Source organism: Pseudophryne corroboree, chromosome 1, assembly GCF_028390025.1.
Source record: "Pseudophryne corroboree isolate aPseCor3 chromosome 1, aPseCor3.hap2, whole genome shotgun sequence".
Taxonomy (NCBI): Eukaryota; Metazoa; Chordata; class Amphibia; order Anura; family Myobatrachidae; genus Pseudophryne; species Pseudophryne corroboree.
Genome location: NC_086444.1, coordinates 95,955,888 through 95,982,528, shown reverse-complemented (window position 1 = coordinate 95,982,528; position 26,641 = coordinate 95,955,888). Strand labels below are relative to the sequence as shown.

General features: G+C 43.8%; 1 long non-coding RNA gene across 1 annotated transcript in view; it reads right to left on the bottom strand.

The window, feature by feature from the left end:
- Positions 1 to 2,105: 2,105 nt before the first annotated feature.
- The window catches only part of LOC134953428 (uncharacterized), a 406,230-nt gene continuing 381,694 nt past the window's right edge, over positions 2,106 to 26,641 (bottom strand). Inside the window, exons 2-3 of the long non-coding RNA XR_010185850.1 lie at positions 3,268 to 3,977; positions 2,106 to 2,301 (exon numbers count right to left, since the gene is read on the bottom strand). This is a non-coding gene — a long non-coding RNA (uncharacterized LOC134953428). The remainder of the gene's footprint in view (positions 2,302 to 3,267; positions 3,978 to 26,641) is intronic.

Sequence of the window (26,641 nt, the reverse complement as noted above, 5' to 3'; positions counted from 1 at the left end):
CAGGTGGATCCTGTTTTCTAATTTTCTAATTTTCGGAGCATTAGACATTCCTGAAAACAGTTTTCAGATTTTCTTTATCATGTCTTTACAGAACGGACAATGGAATAAAGGTGATTTACATGTAGCTACAATTCCAGCTGAGTGCTGTAAATGTATATGATAATATGGGGGAGGGGGACCTTGGGCTGCACTCCTTATTTACAAATATAATGAAAGGTGCTGAGACTTGTAGTTCCACACAGAAAGAGAAAACATAATGCCGATGCACACTCTATAGTACCAAGCACTGCTAATCAGAATAATTATAATGAACTCTGCAATTTAACATAGAGCAAAATCGAGGTGCTTGGCATAATTTTTGCCCAATATATAAGGGCCCATCAACCAGCGTCCAGGTGACCTCATCTATTGGTTCCCTAACACTAAAGGTTCATACACATTATACGATGTCACTCTGTGAGCAACATCGTCTAATGTTCCCCTTTCCAGGCCGGCCGGCCGGCTGTACACACTGAGCAATATGACCACTCATATCGCTCAGTGACATCACGCCTCCGCCAGCCGTGCATGCAGGTCCTGGACGAAAGTCCAGATCCTGCATGCATGCACTGCCAACAGCGACGATCGTTGCAGACCCGCGGGGCCGCGCATCAGTTGTTGCTGGCGGCATACACACTTGCCGATTAAATGAGCGACGTCGCTCAGGCAGGGGGAAAATGAGCCGCGTCGCTCATTTTATCGGCAAGTGTGTATGGGCCTTAAGGTTCAAGTCCAGGGCACGGGACCCTACTAAGTCAGCACAGGCTAGCTGCCCCAAGGCACCACATTAGTAAGAGGTTAAAGTGTTGGTAAGTGTTTATAAGTAAGAAGCATAACCTATGTTTTAAGAAGTGTTACATAGGTGAGGGGTATTAATTAGAATGCTAAAAAGTCTTATTTTACTAATATAACACTTTTTAGCATTCTGATTAATACCTCTCACCTATGTAAAACTCCTTAGCACATAGTTATAGCTTCTTTTTTATTAACACATAGTAACACCTCAGCCTCTCACATGTGTGCTGCCCTGGGGTGACTGGCCTTTACTGTCTTGGTGGGGTCCCACACCCTGGACTTAAACTTAGGGTTAGGGACCTACTAGATGAGGTCACCTGGATACTGGTTGGTGGGTCGATATTTTTTGGTTAGAAACTTGCAGAAACTTGAGTTCATTATAATTATTCTGATTAACAGTGCTTGGTGCTATAGAGTGTGCATCAGCATTATGTTTTCTCTTTCTGAATGTATATGATAGGGAAATTTGTACTCTACAGTTATCATTAACAGTTATTTATTTAGTACTCACATATTCCACAGCACTGCCATTCAGATCAGTCGATTTCCCAGTAGAGCTTATAATCAATGGTGGTCATTCCGAGTTGTTCGCTATTTTTTTCGTTCGCACAAGGTATGCGCAAAATTGAGAACATGTTGCAAAATAGCGAATATCCGCCTCCAACGTATTTTTGCTAATTCGTCCGCAGTATAACACAAAGTGGGCGTATGCCAAATGACATCGCAGCAATGCGAAACCATCGCATTAACACAAACCTCAACGTAAAAATACTAAGTTTTCGTAAATTTACACATTCTTCTTAAAAGTGCACACTTTTGCGGAAAAACGCACAACAATGGTTTTTTTTTTCCTATTGAGTGAAATGACACCTTTCAGTTAAAGACCACAAGCCCTCCTCAATTACGAATCCAATTAGTGTAATGAATGACAATGGTCCTGACCAATTAAGTCTTCAAAGAATACCAGAAGAAAACTTTGTAGGCATAATTGGCCATAAACATTGATCTGGGAAATTTACAAATATAGATATGGGTAATGTGCCTGGTCTAATGCAAATGTTTGTAGTATTGTGTAGATGTGTAGTGTGTGAATAAATGTGTTCACATGTATTTATAATCCATAACCTCCTAACGTGTTTTTTTAATTAAAATTTTTGTTGGTGTATTTTTATAAAATTATTCTAAAGTAAGATGTGTGAACTGTTTTAGGTCACCAATTTCTGCACGCCAATGTGCTGTTCCTTTATAGCATAAATAAACACAACATCCGCTTAACTTAATCAATTTTTGTATTTATTTTGTTTTGTTTTGTTTTTTGTTTTTCAGATATAAAACTGTTAACCCAATAAAAAATAAAAAAATAAAAAAATGTCTCCATTGCCTCTATATCGGCAATTACTGCCCTCAAATGGCCTTTTATGCGCAGGAAAATTGCCGGAAAACTGTTGGGATCTCCAACTGCAGCATCTGAAAAGAAGAGTCAAAGAAAACATTACTAACTTACTCACATTACCTATTATACAAGCAAGGCAGAAAGCACACTTTAATGCCAAAGTGACTACATCATGGCTGTTTTAAGGATAAATCAGTAGCTGAACAACACACAAGCCTGCTCAGCAATGTTTTTTTTTTTTTTAAAGTGTACCACACCATGGGGTACATTTACTACTATGGGAGTTCTATTTAAGATGGGACGTTAACCATAGCAACCAAACAAATAAGACATATTATCTTGTAGAAGGGGTATAAAAATTTACAAGTATAATCTTATTGGTTGCTATGGGCAACATCCCATCTTAAAGAGAACTACCATCTTAGTAAATGTAACACCATGTTGGCATTCATTCACATCTGGAGTGAAGCCAACTTATCTTTTTTGGGGTTGGCCCTGCATCATCACACTGCATATCAACATCTTCAGAAGGACCACATATCGTAGCATGCCCACACTCCATGAAAGCCTGCCTTACAACATAAGGTCAAACAGCTTTATAAATGTATAAATCCTAAATAGTAGGAGTGTAACTTTCACAACACAAATCACTGTGTCCTTAGCCTGCCTAACAAAGTGACTCCTGCGACTTTAATTTGAAAATCTTGCAATACCCAGGCACAATTGTAAAAGTAAAACCACACAAAAAGTACCACTCAGGTCTAAATGTTTTGCATATAATGTATCACATACAAACCCTGTTGTGCAGCCAAACCTGTCGACATAGTGATTGGCGACCCAGAGTGGCCATCCTCAACATTGCAGATGTAGACACTGTACATATAATGTTCCTTACACAAATGTAAATGCATCATCCATACCATGATGAAGAAGACAAGCATTTAACCTTGACAAAAGATTGGCCACAGTACAACACTGCATTTATTTGAATGTGTTGTTTTTTAACCAAAATAAAAATTAAGGAATGTGTGTGAACTTACTCTCCTCTGCCACTTGCCCACCTCCCTCAAGTGGCTCCGGGGCCTCTGCTGCCCATTCACATGGTCGCGAAGGTGGCTGGCTGTGGGATGGAGGCTGGATGGGTGAGGTTGGCTGGATGGGGGATGGGTGCTGGATGGGGGAAGGAGGCAGGATGGGGGAAGGAGGGTCTAATTGTGTAAGAGTATGGAAGGGGGAGGTCCTTACAGAGGGGGTTTGTGAATGATAGGGTGAGGGTGGTGGAGTGGTTTTTTGGGACACAGAGGGGGAGGGGGCAGAGAGGGGAATTGGGAGAGAGAGTGGGATTGGGCTGGAGAGGGGAATTGGGAAAGAGAGTGGGATTGGGCTGGAGAGGGGGATTGGGAAAGAGAGTGGGATTGGGCTGGAGAGGGGGATTGGGAAAGAGAGTGGGATTGGGCCGGAGAGGGTGAGGTGGGCGGAGAGGGGGTGTGGGCTGGAGAGGGTGAGGTGGCTGGAGAGGGGGAGTGGTCCGGAGAGGGGGTGTGGGCCGGAGAGGGTGAGGTGGCTGGAGAGGGGGAGTGGTCCGGAGAGGGGGTGTGGGCCGGAGAGGGTGAGGTGGCTGGAGAGGGGGAGTGGTCCGGAGAGGGGGTGTGGGCTGGAGAGGGGGAGTGGGCTGGAGAGGGGGAGGGGGCCTGAGAAGGGGCCTGGTGTGGGCTCCCAGCAGCAGCAGCAGCTTGCCGTTGTGTTCGCCCTAGAATGACATATGTAATATTTAGGTTTTAGCATATACATTTTTAACATCAGCATATTCCTATTACTCTGTTCTGTCCTATGTTAAAGAGACAGGGGTAACATTAATAAGTTTGTAAAATGTTTAAACTGGTGATGTTGCCCATAGCAACCAATCAGATTATACGTAAACTTTATTAAGCTGCTTCTATCAGATAATATATAAAATCTGATTGTTTGATATAGCCAACATCACCAGTTCCAAAAACCACCCACATTATAAGAATAAACCCACTGAGCAAGCTATTGGGTTCAGTTGACAGCCTGTGTAGCAATTATGCACAAGAACATTAACTTTTGCAGAAGCACCTTGATACACAGTCAGTACTGCTTGCCCTACCCACACACACAGTCATGTGTATTCTACAATAGTTTATTGTAAGTGTGCTAATTTTCACACTCTCACTTAGTGAAAGTAGGCAAAGTTTATGGCAAAAATCTGTTATGTACTGTAATATTTTACTTACTGCGCCTACGTAGGTTACGGATTTGTTGGCGGAGCTCCGCCAACAGGTCCGGCGTACACCTGCGGAGGTCGCTCCACCGCCTCTCCAGCTGTATGATGGTCCGCCTGCTGCGGACGCGGGTCCTCAATAAGCGGCAGACCTCCGCGTAGGCCCGCGCTTTACCCTATTTGGGACAAAGGGCCCTGCGTGGCCTACGCGGCGGTCCATCACTGCCACCAGGACGCGCAGCTCGCGGCGTGTGAATGCTGCTGCGCGCATCATGGCAATGGCGTTTTCCATATATGGGCTTATATTTATAGTTTGTGGTTGCATGTGATTGGTTGGAAATGTATGGTGTCATCTGTAATAAACTTTATTGATATGTGTACATTGATGTGCAGGACAGTTTGTATAGTTCTCATGGGCGGTGATTCGCACCCGCGGACACACACACAAACACACACACACACAAACACACACATATCATTCAAATATGGCTTTAAATCATAAACATATTAGTCTTCACATATATATAAAATAAAAACATTTAAAAAAAATAAAAACCATTGGATACAACAATCTTACACAACATACATGAAAAGGAGAATATTGCATTAAAAAAATGTACTGAAACAATATAAAATACTCTCAAAACTCACTCAGAAATGTGCTCACTAAGAAATGTCCACCGTGCTTCAGTAATTTTCCGCATACACCCACACACAGGCTGCATGCAGGGCGTACATATAGCCAGTGCAGCAATTACTGGACCAATTAGCATAATATACACCTGCGTGGAATTCCGCACCGGAAAATGCAAGCAGCTATAAATAGCTGAACACTCGTGCATACACACATGCTACCAGCAACATGGCTACTCGTGAGCAGACGGCAGCAGAGATGGACGAGGTGCAGAAGCAGATGGCAGCTTTAGCACATAGAAGCTTAGCACTGCGGAGGTAGATGCTTGAGTTTGCCAATGCTGACTCTGAAATAGCAGGACCCAGTACTATACAAACTCCTTCTTCTGCTACCCAGGAGTTAGGAGTGAATCCCCTGCCAGACATAGCTAGTGGGGAAACTGAGGGTGATTCTGGACTAGCAGCTCAAACACAAACTACACAAGCAGCTAGTGAAGAGGAAGATGGTGATGAAGGTCAGGATGATAGCTCACAGGCTACTTCCAAAAAAAAGAAAAGACAGCCCGCCTTCACTAAGAGGGAGTTACGGATTTTGGTCACACAGGCCATGCAAAAAAATACATCGAGGACCCAAAAACATGGGTGCTGCAACCAAAGACAGAATTTGGAGGGACATCACTAATTCTATTAATGAAGTCGGCTCAATAGTCCGCACCTCGCAGGAAGTTCGAAGACGGTAAGTGTATATTGCCAGTCCATTTTCTGTGCCAAGTATTATTAAAAAGTAACTTAGATGTGATGTTGCCTATAGCAACCAAATACATAGCATGTGTACTATATATTAAAGCAGGTTTTCAAAATTTAACACTACCTTGCCCCTATTTCTCTATCGTCCTAAGTGGATGCTGGGGTTCCTGAAAGGACCATGGGGAATAGCGGCTCCGCAGGAGACAGGGCACAAAAAAGTAAAGCTTTACTAGGTCAGGTGGTGTGCACTGGCTCCTCCCCCCATGACCCTCCTCCAGACTCCAGTTAGATTTTGTGCCCGAACGAGAAGGGTGCAATCTAGGTGGCTCTCCTAAAGAGCTGCTTAGAGAAAGTTTAGTTTAGGTTTTTTTTCTTTACAGTGAGTCCTGCTGGCAACAGGATCACTGCAACGTGGGACTTAGGGGGAAAGTAGTAAACTCACCTGCATGCAGAGTGGATTTGCTGCTTGGCTACTGGACACCATTAGCTCCAGAGGGATCGAACACAGGCCCAGCCGTGGAGTCCGGTCCCGGAGCCGCGCCGCCGACCCCCTTGCAGATGCTGAAGCGTGAAGAGGTCCGGAAACCGGCGGCTGAAGACTCCTCAGTCTTCATAAGGTAGCGCACAGCACTGCAGCTGTGCGCCATTTTCCTCTCAGCACACTTCACTGGGCAGTCACTGAGGGTGCAGAGCGCTGGGGGGGGGCGCTCTGAGAGGCAAATATAAACCTTATACAAGGCTAAAAATACCTCACATATAGCCCATAGGGGCTATATGGAGATATTTAACCCCTGCCTGACTGGAAAAATAGCGGGAGAAGAACCCGCCGAAAAAGGGGCGGGGCCTATCTCCTCAGCACACGGCGCCATTTTCTGTCACAGCTCCGCTGGTCAGAACGGCTCCCAGGTCTCTCCCCTGCACTGCACTACAGAAACAGGGTAAAACAGAGAGGGGGGGCACATTAATGGCTATATATATATATATTAAAGCAGCTATAAGGGAGCACTTAATATAAGGATATCCCTTGTATATATAGCGCTTTGTGGTGTGTGCTGGCAGACTCTCCCTCTGTCTCCCCAAAAGGGCTAGTGGGTCCTGTCTTCATTAGAGCATTCCCTGTGAGTTTGCGGTGTGTGTCGGTACGTGGTGTCGACATGTATGAGGACGATATTGGTGTGGAGGCGGAGCAATTGCCAAATATGCAGATGTCACCCCCCAGGGGGTCGACACCAGAATGGATGCCTTTATTTGTGGAATTACGTGATGGTTTATCTTCCCTTAAACAGTCAGTTGAGGACATGAGGCGGCCGGACAATCAATTAATGCCTGTCCAGGCGCCTCAAACACCGTCAGGGGCTGTAAAACGCCCTTTGCCTCAGTCGGTCGACACAGACCCAGACACGGGCACTGATTCCAGTGACGACGGTAGAAATTCAAACGTATTTTCCAGTAGGGCCACACGTTATATGATTTTGGCAATGAAGGAGACGTTACATTTAGCTGATACTACAGATACCGTAAAACAGGGTATTATGTATGGTGTGAAAAAACTACAAACAGTTTTTCCTGAATCAGAAGAATTAAATGACGTGTGTGATGAAGCGTGGGTTGCTCCTGATAAAAAGTTGATAATTTCAAAAAAGTTATTGGCATTATACCCTTTCCCGCCAGAGGTTAGGGCGCGCTGGGAAACACCCCCTAAGGTGGACAAGGCGCTCACACGCTTATCCAAACAAGTGGCGTTACCCTCTCCTGAGACGGCCGCACTTAAGGATCCATCAGATAGAAAGATGGAAGTTATTCAAAAGAATATATACACACATGCAGGTGTTATACTACGACCAGCTATAGCAACTGCCTGGATGTGCAGTGCTGGAGTAGTTTGGTCAGAATCCCTGATTGAAAATATTGATACCCTAGATAGGGACAATGTTTTACTGTCGTTAGAACAAATAAAGGATGCATTTATCTATATGCGTGATGCACAGAGGGATATTTGCACACTGGCATCTCGGGTGAGTGCTATGTCCATTTCAGCCAGAAGAGCCTTATGGACACGACAGTGGACAGGCGATGCGGATTCAAAACGTCACATGGAGGTTTTGCCGTATAAAGGGGAGGAGTTATTTGGAGTTGGTCTATCAGACTTGGTGGCCACGGCTACTGCCGGGAAATCCACTTTTTTACCTCAAGTCACTCCCCAACAGAGAAAGGCACCGACCTTTCAACCGCAGCCTTTTCGCTCCTACAAAAATAAGAGAGCAAAGGGCTTGTCGTACCTGCCACGAGGCAGAGGAAGAGGGAAGAGACACCAACAGGCAGCTCCTTCCCAGGAACAGAAGCCCTCCCCGGCTCCTGCAAAAACCTCAGCATGACGCTGAGGCCTCTCAAGCGGACTCGGGGACAGTGGGGGGCCGTCTCAAAAATTACAGCGCGCAGTGGGCTCACTCGCAGGTAGACCCCTGGATCCTGCAGATAATATCTCAGGGGTACAGGTTGGAATTAGAGACGGATCCTCCTCATCGTTTCCTGAAGTCTGCCTTACCAACCGTCTCTTCCGAAAGGGAGAGGGTGTTGGAAGCCATTCACAAGCTGTACGCTCAGCAGGTGATAGTCAAAGTACCCCTATTACAACAAGGAAAGGGGTATTATTCCACTCTATTTGTGGTACCGAAGCCGGATGGCTCGGTAAGGCCTATTCTAAATCTGAAGTCCTTGAACCTCTACATAAAAAAGTTCAAGTTCAAGATGGAGTCACTCAGAGCAGTGATAGCGAACCTGGAAGAAGGGGACTTTATGGTATCCTTGGACATCAAGGATGCGTATCTACACGTTCCGATTTACCCCGCACACCAGGGGTACCTCAGGTTCATTGTTCAAAACTGTCACTATCAGTTTCAGACGCTGCCGTTCGGATTGTCCACGGCGCCTCGGGTCTTTACCAAGGTAATGGCCGAGATGATGATTCTTCTTCGAAGAAAAGGCGTATTAGTTATCCCATACTTGGACGATTTCCTAATAAGGGCAAGGTCCAGAGAACAGCTGGAGACAGCTTTAGCACTATCTCAAGAGGTGCTAAGACAACACGGGTGGATTCTGAATATTCCAAAATCCCATTTAATCCCGACAACTCGTCTGCTGTTCCTAGGAATGATTCTGGACACGGTTCAGAAAAAGGTTTTCCTTCCAGAGGAAAAAGCCAAGGAGTTATCCGATCTGGTCAGGAACCTCCTAAAACCAGGAAAAGTGTCAGTACATCAATGCACAAGAGTCCTGGGAAAAATGGTGGCTTCTTACGAAGCAATTCCATTCGGCAGATTCCATGCAAGAATATTCCAAAGGGATCTGTTGGACAAATGGTCAGGGTCGCATCTGCAGATGCACCTGCGAATAACCCTGTCACCAAAGACAAGGGTGTCACTTCTGTGGTGGTTGCAGAAGGCTCACCTATTAGAAGGCCGCAGATTCGGCATTCAGGATTGGATCCTGGTGACCACGGACGCCAGCCTGAGAGGCTGGGGAGCAGTCACACAAGGAAGAAACTTCCAGGGAGTATGGACGAGTCTGGAAAAGTCTCTTCACATAAACATTCTGGAACTAAGAGCAATCTACAATGCTCTAAGCCAGGCGGAACTTCTCCTGCAAGGAAAGCCGGTGTTGATTCAGTCGGACAACATCACGGCGGTCGCCCATGTAAACAGGCAGGGCGGCACAAGAAGCAGGAGTGCAATGGCAGAAGCTGCCAAGATTCTTCGCTGGGCGGAGAATCACGTGATAGCACTGTCAGCAGTGTTCATCCCGGGCGTGGACAACTGGGAAGCAGACTTCCTCAGCAGACACGATCTTCATCCGGGAGAGTGGGGTCTACATCCAGAAGTCTTCAACATGTTAATAGACCGTTGGGAAAGACCAATTGTAGACATGATGGCGTCTCGCCTCAACAAGAAACTGGACAAATATTGCGCCAGGTCAAGAGATCCACAGGCAATAGCTGTGGACGCACTGGTAACTCCTTGGGTGTACCAGTCAGTGTATGTGTTTCCTCCTCTGCCGCTCATACCAAAGGTATTGAAGATCATACGGCAAAGAAGAGTAAGAACAATACTAGTGGTTCCGGATTGGCCGAGAAGGACTTGGTATCCGGAACTTCAAGAGATGCTCACGGACGAACCGTGGCCTCTACCTCTGAGAAGGGACCTGCTACAGCAGGGTCCCTGTCTTTTTCAAGACTTACCGCGGCTGCGTTTGACGGCATGGCGGTTGAACGCCAGATCCTAAAAGGGAAAGGCATTCCAGAAGAAGTCATTCCTACCTTGATTAAGGCACGGAAGGAAGTCACCGTGAAACATTATCACCGCATTTGGCGAAAATATGTAGCGTGGTGCGAGGATCGGAGGGTTCCGACGGAGGAATTCCAACTGGGTCGTTTCCTACATTTCCTGCAATCAGGATTATCTATGGGTCTCAAATTGGGATCCATTAAGGTTCAAATTTCGGCCCTGTCAATATTCTTCCAAAAAGAATTGGCCTCTGTCCCTGAGGTCCAGACTTTTGTCAAGGGAGTACTGCATATACAGCCTCCTGTGGTGCCTCCGGTGGCACCGTGGGATCTAAATGTAGTTTTAGATTTCCTCAAATCCCATTGGTTTGAACCATTGAAAAAGGTGGATTTGAAATATCTCACATTGAAAGTGACTATGTTACTAGCCCTGGCCTCTGCCAGGAGAGTATCTGAATTGGCGGCTTTATCTTATAAAAGTCCTTATCTAATCTTCCATTCGGATAGGGCAGAACTGCGGACTCGTCCGCATTTTCTCCCTAAAGTGGTATCAGCATTTCATCTGAACCAACCTATTGTGGTGCCTGCGGCCACTAGCGACTTGGAGGACTCCAAGTTGTTGGACGTTGTCAGAGCCTTAAAAATATACATTGCAAGGACGGCTGGAGTCAGAAAATCTGACTCGCTGTTTATATTGTATGCACCCAACAAGTTGGGCGCACCTGCTTCAAAGCAGTCGATTGCTCGTTGGATTTGTAACACAATTCAACTTGCACATTCTGTGGCAGGCCTGCCACAGCCTAAAACTGTAAAAGCCCACTCCACAAGGAAGGTGGGCTCATCTTGGGCGGCTGCCCGAGGGGTCTCGGCATTACAACTCTGCCGAGCAGCTACGTGGTCGGGGGAGAACACGTTTGTAAAATTTTACAAATTTGATACCCTGGCAAAGGAGGACCTGGAGTTCTCTCATTCGGTGCTGCAGAGTCATCCGCACTCTCCCGCCCGTTTGGGAGCTTTGGTATAATCCCCATGGTCCTTTCAGGAACCCCAGCATCCACTTAGGACGATAGAGAAAATAAGAATTTACTTACCGATAATTCTATTTCTCGGAGTCCGTAGTGGATGCTGGGCGCCCATCCCAAGTGCGGATTATCTGCAATACTTGTACATAGTTATTGTTAACTAATTCGGGTTATTGTTAAGGAGCCATCTTTAAGAGGCCCTTTCTGTTGTCATACTGTTAACTGGGTTTAGATCACAAGTTGTACGGTGTGATTGGTGTGGCTGGTATGAGTCTTACCCGGGATTCAAAATGCCTCCCTTATTGTGTATGCTCGTCCGGGCACAGTACCTAACTGGAGTCTGGAGGAGGGTCATGGGGGGAGGAGCCAGTGCACACCACCTGACCTAGTAAAGCTTTACTTTTTTGTGCCCTGTCTCCTGCGGAGCCGCTATTCCCCATGGTCCTTTCAGGAACCCCAGCATCCACTACGGACTCCGAGAAATAGAATTATCGGTAAGTAAATTCTTATTTTTTCCCCACATATGTAGTTGGGCCGACTTCAAATCCCGCCTGAAGGGCAAGAGGTCTGCGGAGTGGAATGCCTCGAGGGCAACAGGGGGAGGACCAGCTGCCACTGTGAAATACACAGATCTGGAGGAGATAGCGATGGACTGTGTGAGCTACGAGGAGGGGGTTGGGGTGTCTTATATGGACATGGACCTGCCTGAAATACTCCATGCACATGACTTGCCAGGTAAGTTTACACACATATTTTTTTTGTTGAAATTTTTTTGGATACGAAAGTCTCATATTGTTCTTATCTACTCTTTTTCCACTCATTCTTCTATTTGCTTTGCACATAACACAGCACAGGGGGGTGAGCAGGTAGAGTCACAGGAGGGTTATGTGGCTGAGGCTGAGGTGGAGGGACCTAGTGTGTCTGGCAGTGTGGGACCACAAATCCCACCCATCCAGATTCCAACTGGCCCCCCCACCCAACCCTCTGCTATCCCGGAAATCCTGACTGAAATAGCCAGGTATGGTGAGAGCCTGAATGCTTTTCAGGACAGGATGCTCCGGGAGGTAAGCCAGATACCTGTCCGGCTCACTGAGCACAGAACCAGTGTGGAGCAAGGTGTAGCTCAACTCTGCCAAGGTCTGGCAGAGATCAGGCAGGGACAAGATCAACTCGCCTCCTCCTTCCATGAACTTGCCAATTCCATTCGGCAAGGGCTCCAGGACATCGCTGTCTCCCTTGCCCACAGTGGCAGAGAGCCAGCCACATCGGCTCCCTCCCCTCACCCTGCCCAGGAAGAACATCCCACTGGGCAGGGCACTCGAAGGTCGCTCCGCAGACCAAGCCAAGAAGAACATCATCAGGCGGGGAAAAAAAAGAGAAAGTGATGTCTCTCCAGATGGGCAGCACCCATGTTTTACATGTTGCCTCGATGTATTTTTTTATTTTGGCTTGTGTGGCCAGAATGTAGAACTCCCTCAAAGTGAAAGGTTTTCTTTAAAATGTAGCCTGTGAGTTATTTGTGCCTACACCTGAGCCATCTTCTTCTTCCTAGCGTGCTGTGTATGTTTGTGTTTGTGTGTTTGTTCCGGAATCTACCTCAGTTCCCCTAAAAGTTTAGTCTGGCTGGGGGTTCACTTACTTAATTGAAAACATCATATTTTGTCAGAAGAAGAGGTTACCATAGTACTGGGTTCTGCTATGTGCATTTGCCCAATGCCATCTGCTTGCTGCTATGTCCATCTCTGTATGTGATGCTCATTTGTAGCCATGTTGTGTTGTTGATTTTGAACTTTTTTTGAAGTAAAAAAAAAATACTTTACAATTGTTTGTGTGTTTTATTAAAGGTTATGCACTCATGAAAACTGTGCCCTGTAAACTTGAACATGGCATATTGACATTTGTGGACCAAGGGAACAATCAGAATATTAAGACAAACATTGCATAGTGTAATTTTAAATCTGTATGCCTAGCACAACACTTAATTTACCATATAAAAAAAAACAAAAAAAAAAAACTTGAGTTACTAGGGGCAACATGCCATAGTATTAGATATGGACACATATTCCCCCCCCCAAAAAAACATATTAAGTCACATGAAATGTAGGCTGCCTTATGGTGCTCATGTTATTTGGTATGTACAAAGGAATATGTCTATGTTGAGAAGAATTAGCTGATGTAGTTTATAAGTTTGTTTAGTCACATTTGAGATTATTAAACAAATAATTAAAACATGCATTTAACATCAGTTCATTTTTATTGGTACAAAAAATACAGTGCATTATTTGTGAGTGTGTCAGATTTGTTTGTGCTAACAATACAAATATGAAGTGGCCATATAATTGCTGTTTGTATTATTTTGTAAGAGCAGTGTTTTGCGAGTAAATGCTCAACAGGTGAATTCAGTTGCTAATTAATTGCTAATTAGAGCAGACACACACTTGTAACAGTACTTCGCAAGTGCTGAGTAGCTGCAGACTCACTCTTCGGCTGCGTCAAAATAGCGAACATTTGTTATGTACTTTTAACATAGGATACGCATTTTTGCCAAAAACACGCCTACTGCTGGATGCATACTCCCACACTAGCCGCCCACTTTCACGCCCATTTCGTAGGATTGCGAAGCCGTGCCTCTGCCACGCCTCTGTCACTCCCCGTTTTCGTTTGTGTATTACGAGCAGTTTTTCTTATAGTAATTCTGCACAAGTGTCGTATCGCTACCTTTGCGCATGCGTATTTCCGCTTTTGCGCTTGCGCAGTGCGAGGTTTTCCTGCCGTTTGCGATGCGATGATCCGCTGCGAACAACTCGGAATGAGGGCCCATGTATCCTGATTTACAACATGGACATTTGCTCATAATAAATTTATTGGCCCATCACAGGTGCATGTAAGGGAGGTGTTAATCTAGACAAGAAAAAAAAAAGTAAAATTCTCCCAGCACTGCAATGGGCCAGCAAAAAAAACATAACTTGAATCCACACAATAATAAAATGCAGAGGACTCAGAGGTGCAGTTATTAGCTTTCTGTATCACAGCACTGAGGTCCTGGGTTCAATTCCCACCAAAGCACTTTATGTGTGGAGTTTATATGTTATCCCCTTGTTTGTGTGGGGTTTTCTAGTTACTACGTTTTCCTCCCACAATCCAAAAACACATTGGTAGTTTAATTGTCTTCTGTCCAAAAAAATAACCCTGTAAAATAACCCTAGTATATAAGTGTATAAAATAGCTCTAGTATATAAGTGTGTAAAATAACCCTAGTAAATAATGTGTAAGTGCATTTTAATATTATGTAGGATGCATGTCTCTTTTGCTGACTCAAAGCAGAGTGCTGGGAAAATTAATGTTGTTATTCTTGTAATCTATATTCCCTACCAAGTGTACTTACACACTTATATACTAGGGTCAGAGCCGGCCCTAACCAATATGATGCCCTAGGCAAGATTTTGGCTGGTGCCCCCTAGCACCACCACTGGTTCCGCCTCTGACCTTGCACCTCTTTCCCAGCACCATCACCCCTCACCCATAGCAGTTCTTATTTTGGTGTTTGTGCCCCCTACATTTTAAATAGGAACAGTTCGCACATTTGGTGCACAGCCCAAAAAGAGGTGTGTTTTTGCTGGCAAGGGGCATGGCCACACAATAGTACCCCCAATTCCAATTACGCCACACAGTACTGCAACTTTATTCACATCTGATCATGCAATAGTCTTCATAATTCATATTACATCCCACAGTATTATCACTTTACCTTATAAACATTACTCCTCACAGTAGAGACCCTTACTCACATTACATCACACTGAATTGCTCCTTATTCACATTACACCATACCCTATTGCTCTTTATTCACATTAGATGACACAGTAGTGCCCTTTCTATACACAACGCCACATAGTAGAGCACCTTATACACACAATACCACACAGTAATGCACCTTACACATATGAGACACATTATTAATGTCCTTATAAACATAATGCGCCTTACACAGTATGACAACCTTTATTAATGCCCTTTTACACACAATGTCCCTTACACATATGCTGTACATTATTAATGCCCTTATACACATAATGACACACATAGTGCCCCCTACACATTTGCTGCACATTATTAGTGCCTCTATACACATAATGACACACATATAATAGTACCCTGTTACACATATGCCGCACATTATTAATGCCCTTATACACATAATGACACACATAGTGCCCCTTACACATATGTTGCACATTATTAATGCATTTTAACATGACACACATAATGCTCCTTACACATATTCCGAACACTACTGCACAACCAACACACTCACATGCACACAGCACTCACACTGCCACTAACACTGTGACCTCTGCCTCTGCTTGGATACAGATGTGTCCTCATAAATTTTGCCTCAATGCCAACGTCTGGCACCATTTTTTTAATGAAAATGCATCTTATTTGCATTGCTATGTGGCTAGGATGCACAAGCAGATTCTGCTGATTACAATGATATGTAGCATGCCTATATACTGTGTGAGACTGTGGCTGTATCTGCATATGAAATGCTACACACACAATATAGGCATGCTGCATATCATTTTAATCAGCAGAAGCTGCTGATGCCCCTAGGTATATCAAATGCCCTAGGCAATTGCCTAGTTTGCCTATGCCTATGGCCGGCTCTGACTAGGGTTATAATTTTGGTCAGAAGCCAACTAAACTGACAATATGTTTATTGGATTCTGGGAAGAAACCATAGTACCTTGAGGAAACCCTTGCAAACACGGTGATAACATTCAAACTCCACACAGAAAGGGCTTTGGTGGGAAACGAACCCAGCACATCAGAGCTTTGAGACAGCAAGCTAGTTAATGCACCACTGTACTGCTTCATTTTTTCACACCTCCTTAACAGTGTTTGGGATCTATGTACTAATCATTGGAGAGAGATAAAGTGAATGGAGCTAAAGTACCTGTTAATCAGCTCCTGTAATTTTTCAAACACTGCCTATAATATGGCAGTTAGGAGCTGATCAGTTGGTACTTTATGTCTGTCCACTTTTACCTCTCTCCAAGGTTTAGTAAATTAACCCCTTAGATTGTTAGCGCTTTTACCAGTAGCACAATGTATGCAAAGGGGACTGGACATGGAACCCAGTTTTTTCCTATTTTATTTAGTTAGTTTGCCTTTTTCACTTGCATTTTTAAATGTAAATAAAATGTCAGTAATTAAGAGGTCTTTACAGTACAAATACATAGTTATAAAATACATAGTTCAAATAAAAGTTTCAGTTTTGCAGATTTCCTAGAATTGCGTTCGGACATGTTTTATACCATCATACACCTACCGATGGTATTATTTCTGTCTATAACAGGAGACAGTTGCCTCTAATCCAGTCAAACACAGTGCGTGAGAGTGACAGGCAGAAGTAGAGGGAGGTATAGTGAGACACACAGATACAAATGCCTGTACTGTAAACTGAGCTGAAATCTGATCACAGCAAGCTATACATTCCATACTTCGGTTGAGCTCTTACAGAAAAATTCCACTTTATATTTTTTTAACTACTGGAAGATAAACAGAACTGTCAAAACTAGGTAAGTGACGACAGTGAATTCTAATACTTCACTTTAAAGGGTTGCCTAGCCTAAGCACAAATTGCCTTATGAAAAATAACTATTCATAATATTAACAAATGGTAATATGCAGTATAATATAATGTACAGTACAATATATTCTTTTCAGTCCCTAAGTGTCCTGCTGTAATGGGACCATGTAATTGGGGCAGTATGGATGGTGTAATGGTTAGCATTACTGCCTCACATATTCTCTCTGTAAAGCGCTGTGGAATATGTGTGCGCTATATAAATAACTGGCAATAAATAAATAAATACTAATGAGCGACAGTGGGTCTAATACGGGTCTTCTATATGGCTGGGCAACTACTACTGTAGCTGTTCTACCACATCCTCATCCTCACCCCTTTTTGTCATTTGGTACAACAGCTGATTACGGATGGCCATGTGTGGTCACCAGGTTCTACTGGCTTCCCATTAATAACTCACATTTTCCTAGGCTTTTATTAAGGTGGGGTCTTTTAACTTTTCTGACGCAAACAGTTCCTTTCTCACCTCAAGGGTAAGTATACTATCAGCTCTATCTACAGCTTCTCCTTCCCCTGGAGCAGTGCCTCATTTTTATCCTCATCATCTGCTACATCCCTAGCAATACTAGTCAAAGGACATGGGTTCAAGAGCTCAGATGACACCCCCATGGCCAACATACAGTACACCCAGTACTGTCAACTGGCTCTATACTGATCACACTGGTGACCATACAGGATTCCCATAAATTCCAAATATGAGGAAAATCTCTCCCTATTATAGCATTATGTACCAAGGAAGGAAGGGACCAATCCCACCTTAACAATAGCCAAACCACAAAGAGGTTGAAATATTCACTACAGTCATGTTATATTAGCCGGTGTCACCATGTATGCAAATCCCCCCAACAGTTGTTTGCTGGAACTTTAAAGCATTTACTATCCCAGATTTCACAAGGGTAATTAAGTTTCCTGAGTCTAAAAATGCCCCATTTGGTTGCCCTCCATAAAAATTACACACATCTGTTTTTAGGTCTAAGCCGAAAGTAAAACAGTATAGGCTAACCTGGCAAAGAAAGACATTCTGTGACATTCAAAAGCAGCATCAAATTTCATGGGTTTTTGAACAACTGGGCAATTATCAACATGTCCTGGCATACCACACCTAAAACTTAAGCACGTAATTGGCAAGTCTTGTGTGGCTGGGACCTTTCTGGCTCCACTAGCCCGTTTTTAAGCCAAGTATTCAGTCTCTTCATTATTTTTATTTTTTTCCACTCAGCACCCTTTTCCCATGGAATAGTCTTACCTGTTTTACTGAAATGCGCTGTCATGGATCTAGGGGCTGTTGCGGTGTAGTCAGCAGTTCCTTGGCCGCTAGATACCTAACCACCACCTCCACTAACTGGTCACCTGTCTTGGGGTCCCCATGGCTCACCCACTTGCCCAAAACCTGTTATGCTTACACTGTTTTGTAGGTTTATAGGCGGTGCCTTCTGACGCTCACGCAATTACCCACTGCCCAGCAGTCTTTTAGCCTCCTGCAATGCTAGGCTTCTCCTATAGCAGCCGCCTTTCCAGGGTGAATTAGGTCCATCCCGTACTCTGATGCCCCCAGGTTTTATGTATGGACAAGGTGACTATCGGAGGCTGGGCAGGGGTAAATGCAGTACGTTGAGACGTTCACCAGACACAACCTTACTACAGTGCTAAGGCACAGACTGAGGGGTATATAAGGAGTGCACATGAGTGCAACAATGCACAGATAAAATTAACCCAGATGATCTTACCAATGCAACAATGCACAAGATGGAATGAATATAACACAAATGATTTGTGATGGCAACAATGCACAGAATGTAATAAGCGACTTAATTGAATATTAATGCAACAATACACAAGGTGGAGACAATAAAGAAATATAGGCAAAGACAGTGTCTGTGTGGAAATTCCACACAAAAACCTGAATACAAGGCTAGCTGGATCCGATCAGGAAAACAGTCAGACAGGGTCTCAGAATCATGGGTGATTACAGGCTGACAGGTTCTCACTAGAGCAGGAACTATCACCAGCAATCTGGGGAGTGAACTGGAAGTGCATATAAATGCCCTCCAACCAATTAGAATGCTAATTTGAAAAAATAAGTGCATCTGCTCTGCTGCACGTAACCTATTTCCTAAGCATCGGGGGAACGCCATTTGCTTGCAGCGTACACGTTGCTAGGAGTCCTGTGGCTCCCAGCGCCTGGCATCAGACTCCTTATCCACCAGAATGGATAAGAACTCTGGCTGTAACCATTTCTTGGTCAGGTGGATGAGGTTGTGCATTTTTGAGCAGGGAGGCTTGTCTATGAAGTACACCTGGTGGTGCACTTGTTATGATTGAAATAACAATGTAACTCCCAAGTGAACAGCGAAAGGAAAGGGATGACTCAGCACCAGTAAGATAGTAATAATAATTTTGTAGTAACCAAAATGGGACAATCTAAGTATGACTTATATCACTATTGTGGTGTTCGTTTGGTGGTGCGCCCAGAGTCAGAGAGAGGTATGCAAATAGTATACAGAGAAAAAGAAGACTCTTTTGTGGGTGCACTCTTGACAATCGGTAAATACCGTGTATTATATATGAAATCTAACACATAACATTTAATAATATGCCACTAAAATGGTTAATTGGCTCACAGAAAACAGCTAGAAAAGATATAAAAGGTGTAGAAGAGTGCAGGGTGAGCAAATTCTCATGCAATATGCAAATTCATCATTGGAATCTCCGAATATAGGGGTTCAACCACACTTATAAAATAAAAAATGGTGATGCTAAAAGTTCTGTTTGTTCTGGTCAATCTCCATATAATATGGGTTGGGAGTATGCAGCCATATATTTGGACTGCAACCTACCACCCTAACCAGTACAGATAAACTGTATTAATTAGGCCACATATGGCCAGGCATTACAAAGAGCCCCACCTGGGTTTACGTGGTACCGTACATTGAATGATGATATTTTATAGAGAAAAATCAATTAAGTATCCCATCATATAGAAATAATGACGCGTTATATATGGAAGGAAGATAGAGGTGCTTCTGCTGTTAGTGTTAGAGGTTTGTCAATGTCCTAGTGGTTCTCTGGAACCCTACAACACTCTGTATTCCTTGGTGGTCGCCCTTCCAGGTACTAACCAAGGCCAAACCGCTTGGCTTCCAAGATCAGACGAGATCGGTCATATGTGGTGTGGTATGGTAGTAGAGCCTCTGACCTGATACAACACACTAATGAGAGAGCACCAGAAAAGTAGATTACAGAGAAAGTTAATGCGTTGAACAGGTGTCCTTATGAAGTATTAGGAAAGTGAAAAATACAGTATGGCAGTGGTTCTCTAACATGTTTGAATCATGGCGCCCTAGAATATCAGGGGGTTTTTCACGGCACCCCTAGGCCAAATTTTCTGATTGAGAAACTTAGAAAGAAATATTAAATAAAGTAAATTGTGTTTATATGTCATACTTAGGGTCAGTTATGTGGTGAGAGACAGGATATGCTTGTGTTGGTTCACATATTCTATGATTGACAGCCACCAGCACTGGTTTTGCCTATTAAATTAATCATAAATAATTTGAATTGGTCCTGGACCACTAATCCAAGGCACCCCTGCAAGTGTCCCGAGGCACCACAGGGTGCCTAGGCACACAGTTTGGGAACAATTGCAGTATGGTGAATCTGCTGTCTGTGTTAGGCAGGGGATTAGCCCTGGATCACAGATGAGAGTTCACCGAATAAGTGTAATAAAGTTTCCAAAATGTATTCACAGATTACTGGTTTATAATATAGATAGCCAGGGCCGTCTCTACCATTAGGCAGCTTTAGGCGGCTGCCTAGGGGCGCCAGTCCCTGGAGGGCACCACTGAATTTGTCTATCAAAAAACTGAAGGATGTCTCTGTATACGGCCTCCTCCTTTTACACTGCGATGGCTGTTGCTGCGAGTCTAATCGGGTGCAGCTGCCGATACCAGGTTGTACCACACTTCCTGGGTGCTGACACGTGTAACGGTACATAGCAGGCAGATGTAACTATGGCTCCCCAGGGGCCCCCGCACGGCCACTCCTCATAGCCCTTATGCACCTCCTCCAGGCTCCTGGATCCCGGCACTCCAGGAGCAAGCAGCACCAGACTACATGTCTGAACCCAGCAGCATCGCTGTAATGTTGCTGCTGCCTGTAAGAGGAACCATGCCAATTATGAGGGAAAGCAAGGAAACTTATAGGTAAGTAACCCATGGAGGTTTCTGTGGAACCATACACAGTACAGATCTTACAGCCCGATGGGTGGTGTGCATTTGTAAACAGCATAATAGGAAAAACACAGGCACTGGGGCACAATACAGTACATTATGGAGGGGAAGGGGGGTCAGTCATGAACTTACAGATGGGTGTTTGGAACACAATAAGGAGCATGCAAATATATGTATGTATGTATATCATACTTGCCTACCTGACCCTCTCCGTGAGGGAGAAAATGCTCTGTTCCTGGACTCTCCTGGTAATGTATGATTGCCATCACCTGTGGTGAAACACCTTTCTTATCAATTAGCTAGCTCACCACAGGTGATGGCAATCATACATTACCAGGAAAGTCCAGGAACAGAGCATTTTCTCCCTCATGGAGAGGGTCAGGTAGGCAAGTATGATGTATATAAGTATGTATACACATATACGATTATCCCCACCAGACCCCATATGCAGATACAACATACTGTATATATCCGGCACTCAGCAAAATGTTAAATTGGTCTCAGTGTCCTATACGATTCCCAACATGCCAGCTAGTGTGTATACATGAGTGACGACCATTCTTTCTCCCCAAGGATTTGAAAGTGAAAGTATATTGTGAACAATGTCATAAAATTTTGTGACTTTGTTTACAATTTTCTTTTTCACTTTAAAAGTCCTGAGTGTCGTCCCTTTTCTCAGTATGTGTATAATAATGCAATTCACACACCCCCTCAACTAGTGGCCACCTGCATCTCGTCTCCGTGAGGTTGTGGGTGGAGGGGTTGCAGGTTAGGGGGTGCTAGGCTGAAGCTTTGCCTAGGGTGCAGAGAGACCTTGCACCAACCCTGTAGATAGCCTGACTCAGTATCCATTAAGGAAAGGAAAAAAACTGTAGTTGGTTGAAATAAACTTAATACTTATTCTGAATATAACAAGTGCTTAGCAACCATGGCTGATTGTTTAGTAGTTTGTGTGCATGTTATATACGACTACTGCACAAATTGGTGAATATTACCTCAGAGCCTAAAAATTAGGCTGGGTTGATCATTATAGACAAGGCAGTATGATAGTCTCCTCACACACACAATTGATAAATATTACCTCGGAGCCTAAGAATTAAGCAAGGTTGTTCACTATAGACAAGACAGTATGATAGTCCCCTCACACACACATCTAAAAATAAAGTCTAGCTTGTACTTGGAAGATGTAACAAGCTAATTGATGCACTAACAAGCTAATTGATGCACTAACTCTAAAGATATAATATAAGAAAAAATATCTGAAAGTTGAGATATGCTCAGTTGTGCTCAAATTGGCCACATTTTAAGGGAAAACAATAGTAAAAGGGGTACTATTAAGCAATGGTATTAGTTGCCGGAATGACCCTTTAACAACAATGTGCTGGGGATCTAGTGCAAATCAAACGGTATTTTGAGTCCCAGGTGAGCACAACTGAGCATATCTCAACTTTCAAGTATTTTTTCTTATATTATATCTCAGAGTTAGTGCATCAATTAGCTTGTTACATCTTCCAAGTACAAGCTAGACTTTATTTTTAGATGTGTGTGTGAGGGGACTATCATACTGTCTTGTCTATAGTGACCAACCTTGCTTAATTCTTAGGCTCCGAGGTAATATTTATCAATTGTGTGTGTGAGGAGACTATCATACTGCCTTGTCTATAGTGATCAACCCAGTCTAATTTTTAGGCTCTGATGTAATATTCACCGATTTGTGCAGTAGTCGTATATAACATGCATAGAAACTACTAAACAATCAGCCATGGTTGCTCAGCACTTGTTATATTCAGAATAAGTATTAAGTTTATATCAACCAACCATAGGTGTTTCCTTTCATTAATGGATACCGAGTCAGGCTATCTATATTAAAAACCAGTAATCGGTGAATAAATTTTGGAAACTGTACTACACTTATTCAGTGAACTCTCATCTGTGATCCAGGGCTAATCCCCTGCCTAACACAGACAGCAGATTCACCATACTGTATTTTTTACTTTCCTAATACTTCATAAGGACACCTGTTCCACGAATTCACTTTCTCTGTAATCTACTTTTCTGGTGCTCTCTCATTAGTTTGTTGTATCAGGTCAGAGGCTCTACTACCATACTGTCATGCCTTCAGCATTTGCTTTGTGTAGATCTGATTACTTTTACTACAGAAAGTTGTATTATTGCCCCATCTGGTGGTCAGTCCCATCAATTAATTTGACCCTCATAGCCTCTTGTAGCCAGTCTTGCAATGCATTCTGGGATGAAGAAGCTGGGATCAGCCTTTCTACTTCCCTCATGGTCCCAGACAGTCATGCTTTACATGGGTCCAACTCTCATATAGCATTCGATGGTGAGTTTGTATATTAAATGTCTCATCTCAACCTGTTTAGCCAGTGAGTAATGTTAGCTGCACTGTAGTTTATACTTGCACATGTAATCACATGTTTGCACAGCCCATGTTATATGTACTTGTGTATATCCATTTTGCTTTTCACATGCATATCATAATTGCATATTCTTGTTTCATTAACAGTTTTACCTCATTATCACATATCATCATATCGTATTGTACATCAAATCAACGCATCATATCTGTGATCCCTTTACTGAATAATAAAACACCGTTCTACAAACACCTCTTCTGAACAGATTATTGAAAAGTAAAGGTGGTTATACTGTAGGCTTCAAATTTGCCAGAAAGGGCTTAGTGAGAGGCTGAACAGTAAAACATCGAATGCTACAAGCAGATGGACTCTCTTACACTGACTCCGTCAGTAAATCATTGCCTGTCAGCAGTGGGGACATATACTGACTTACAGAGCCGTTACACTGCCAGCCACAGCTATCTGCATATGACAGCCACACAGTTTCTATACAGTCTACCAACTATGGCAGCTCAGCAATAGGAGTACCGCCATTTGACTACACAGAAACCTGTACAAGTCAGTGCAGCCACGCTTATAAGGCAACACAACAGTCTCTTCACAGTCAAGCAGCTTCATAACAGTTCAAAGATACTGACTCCTCAGAGATCTGCGACACAGTCTGAACAGTTACTTGCAGACAGCATTACAGCAGTCTCTACACAATCAAACATCTCTACCAGATCACCATGTCACAGAAAACGATATCCTCATACAAAACAAGGTCCCAAGTCTCTGGTTCCTCCAAATCCTTGTCTGTCAGTAATGCAGCCATCATGGCACGTGCAAAAGCGGAAGCCGCAAAAGTAAGGGCTAACTTTGTCGAGCAGGAGATGCAATTAAAAATCGAGAGCAAACGCTTAGAAGCAATCGGCGAGAAGCTCGCTGCAGAGAAGGAGGCAGCGGCTGCCATAGCTGAAGCAGAAATCTTGGAGACTGCAGAACTCCCTGATATAAGAAGAACCAATGTACTTGACACAGAGAATGGATCTCAGGATTCACTGCAACGCACATCAGAATACGTATGTCAAGTCTCAAAAAGGAGTAGCAACCCTCCATCTTTACAAGGTACGCATTCAGACCTCATGCAAACAAATCAAGTACACTCTACAGCGCCACCACCAGTGGACAACAGACCACACATTTGCAAGCAAGAGAATCCTAGACACTGTGAACCTATGAGGGACAACTCTTCCCCACCTCAGATGTCTGAATCTACAAACTCCAAGAAAGACACAGCCTACTTCACACAGAAGCGGTGTGATACCAACCGTCGGGAACCAGACAACACTAACAGGTATGACTACACACCATATACCTACCGTGTTAATGTACCGACATCTCCAAGAGCCAATCAGGACACATTAGACTTTGCTAAATTTCTCACCCGCCGTGAATTAGTCACGATTAGTATTTCAAAGTTCAATGATCGCCCTGAGAACTTCAGAGCCTGGCAGTCCTCTTTTCAAAATGCTATCAGAGGAATAGACCTTTCACATAGTGAAGAGATAGACCTCTTAATTAAATGGCTTGGGAATGAATCTGCAGAACATGCTAGAAGGATAAGAGTGATTAACATTAACCACCCTGAGAATGGACTTAGGATGATCTGGGATAGACTTAATGAGTGCTATGGCTCACCAGAGATAATAGAGAGTGCTCTGTTCAAAAGAATAGACGATTTCCCCAGGTTACCCAACAAAGGCTATCAGAGACTCAGAGAACTAAGTGACTTACTAAAAGAACTTCAAGTAGCTAAATGTGAGGGAGATTTACCAGGACTTGCCTTCCTTGACACAGCCAGAGGCGTTAACCCTATAGTGCAGAAACTACCGTATAATCTGCAGGAACAATGGATCAACCATGGCTCCAAATATAAGCGGCAGAACAAAGTGCAATTTCCACCATTCTCAGTTTTCGTGGACTTTGTACACCAGCAAGCTATGACCAGGAATGATCCTAGTTTTGCCTTTACCTTGACAAATACTGCACCTATGGTACCTAACCCCCGCAAAACATCAGTTGCAGTTCACAAGACTAATGTGCATTATTCAGATTCTTTCCGCAGGTCTACCAGCTTTAATCGCCAAGAGACCACAGACAAAGATCCAGCCAAGCAATGTCCTCTGCATCACAAACCGCATCCTCTCCTGAAATGCAGAACCTTCAGAGAAAAGTCCCTGGAGAACCGCAAAGCCTTCTTAAAGGAGAATAGGATCTGCTACAAGTGCTGTTCCTCCACATCACACCTCGCCAAGGACTGCAAGGTTAGTGCTAACTGCACAGAATGCCACAGCACAGACCACAATACCGCTCTACACCCTGGTCCTCCCCCATGGGCTTTGCAACACAGTTATACCGATACAGAGCATGGCGGGGAGCACAGTGTAGAACAAAAAGACACTGTTGCAGTCACACCAGAAATAACTTCACAATGTACCGAAGTCTGCAAAGACGCCATTAGAGGTAGATCCTGCTCCAAAATATGTTTAGTCAAAGTTTACCCCAAAGGCCATCCAGACAAAGCCGTTAAACTTTATGCAATCCTAGATGACCAAAGTAACAGGTCTCTAGCCAGATCAATCTTCTTTGAGACCTTTAATGTTAAAGGACCCAGCACTCCTTACTCCTTAAGATCCTGCGCAGGGAGTTTTGAGACAACAGGAAGGAGAGCAACTGGCTATCAAATTGAGTCCTTGGATGGGAAGACATGTCTCTCTTTACCAACTATCACAGAGTGTGACGAGATTCCAGACAATAGGAGTGAGATTCCTACACCAGATGTAGCTAAACACCATACACATTTGAAACGCATAGCACATCTGATACCAGAACTGGATCCACATGCCCAAATAAATCTACTCATTGGGAGGGATATCCTACAAGTCCACAAAGCCAGAAGTCAGATTAATGGTCCACATAACGCACCTTACGCTCAAAGACTGGATCTGGGATGGGTAATAATAGGAGAAGTATGTCTTGGAGATGTGCATAAACCAGATTCTGTCAACAGCATGCTTACCTGTACTTTAGAAAATGGACGCCCTTCTCTGTTCCAGCCATGTCATAACCATTTCCTCATAAAGGAATTACCACACTGTACCTTCATAGACTCAACTAGTGACAACCATATCTGTGACAACTATCAAGATCATCTGGGACACGCAGTCTTCCAGAGAACAAAGAAGGATGACCAGG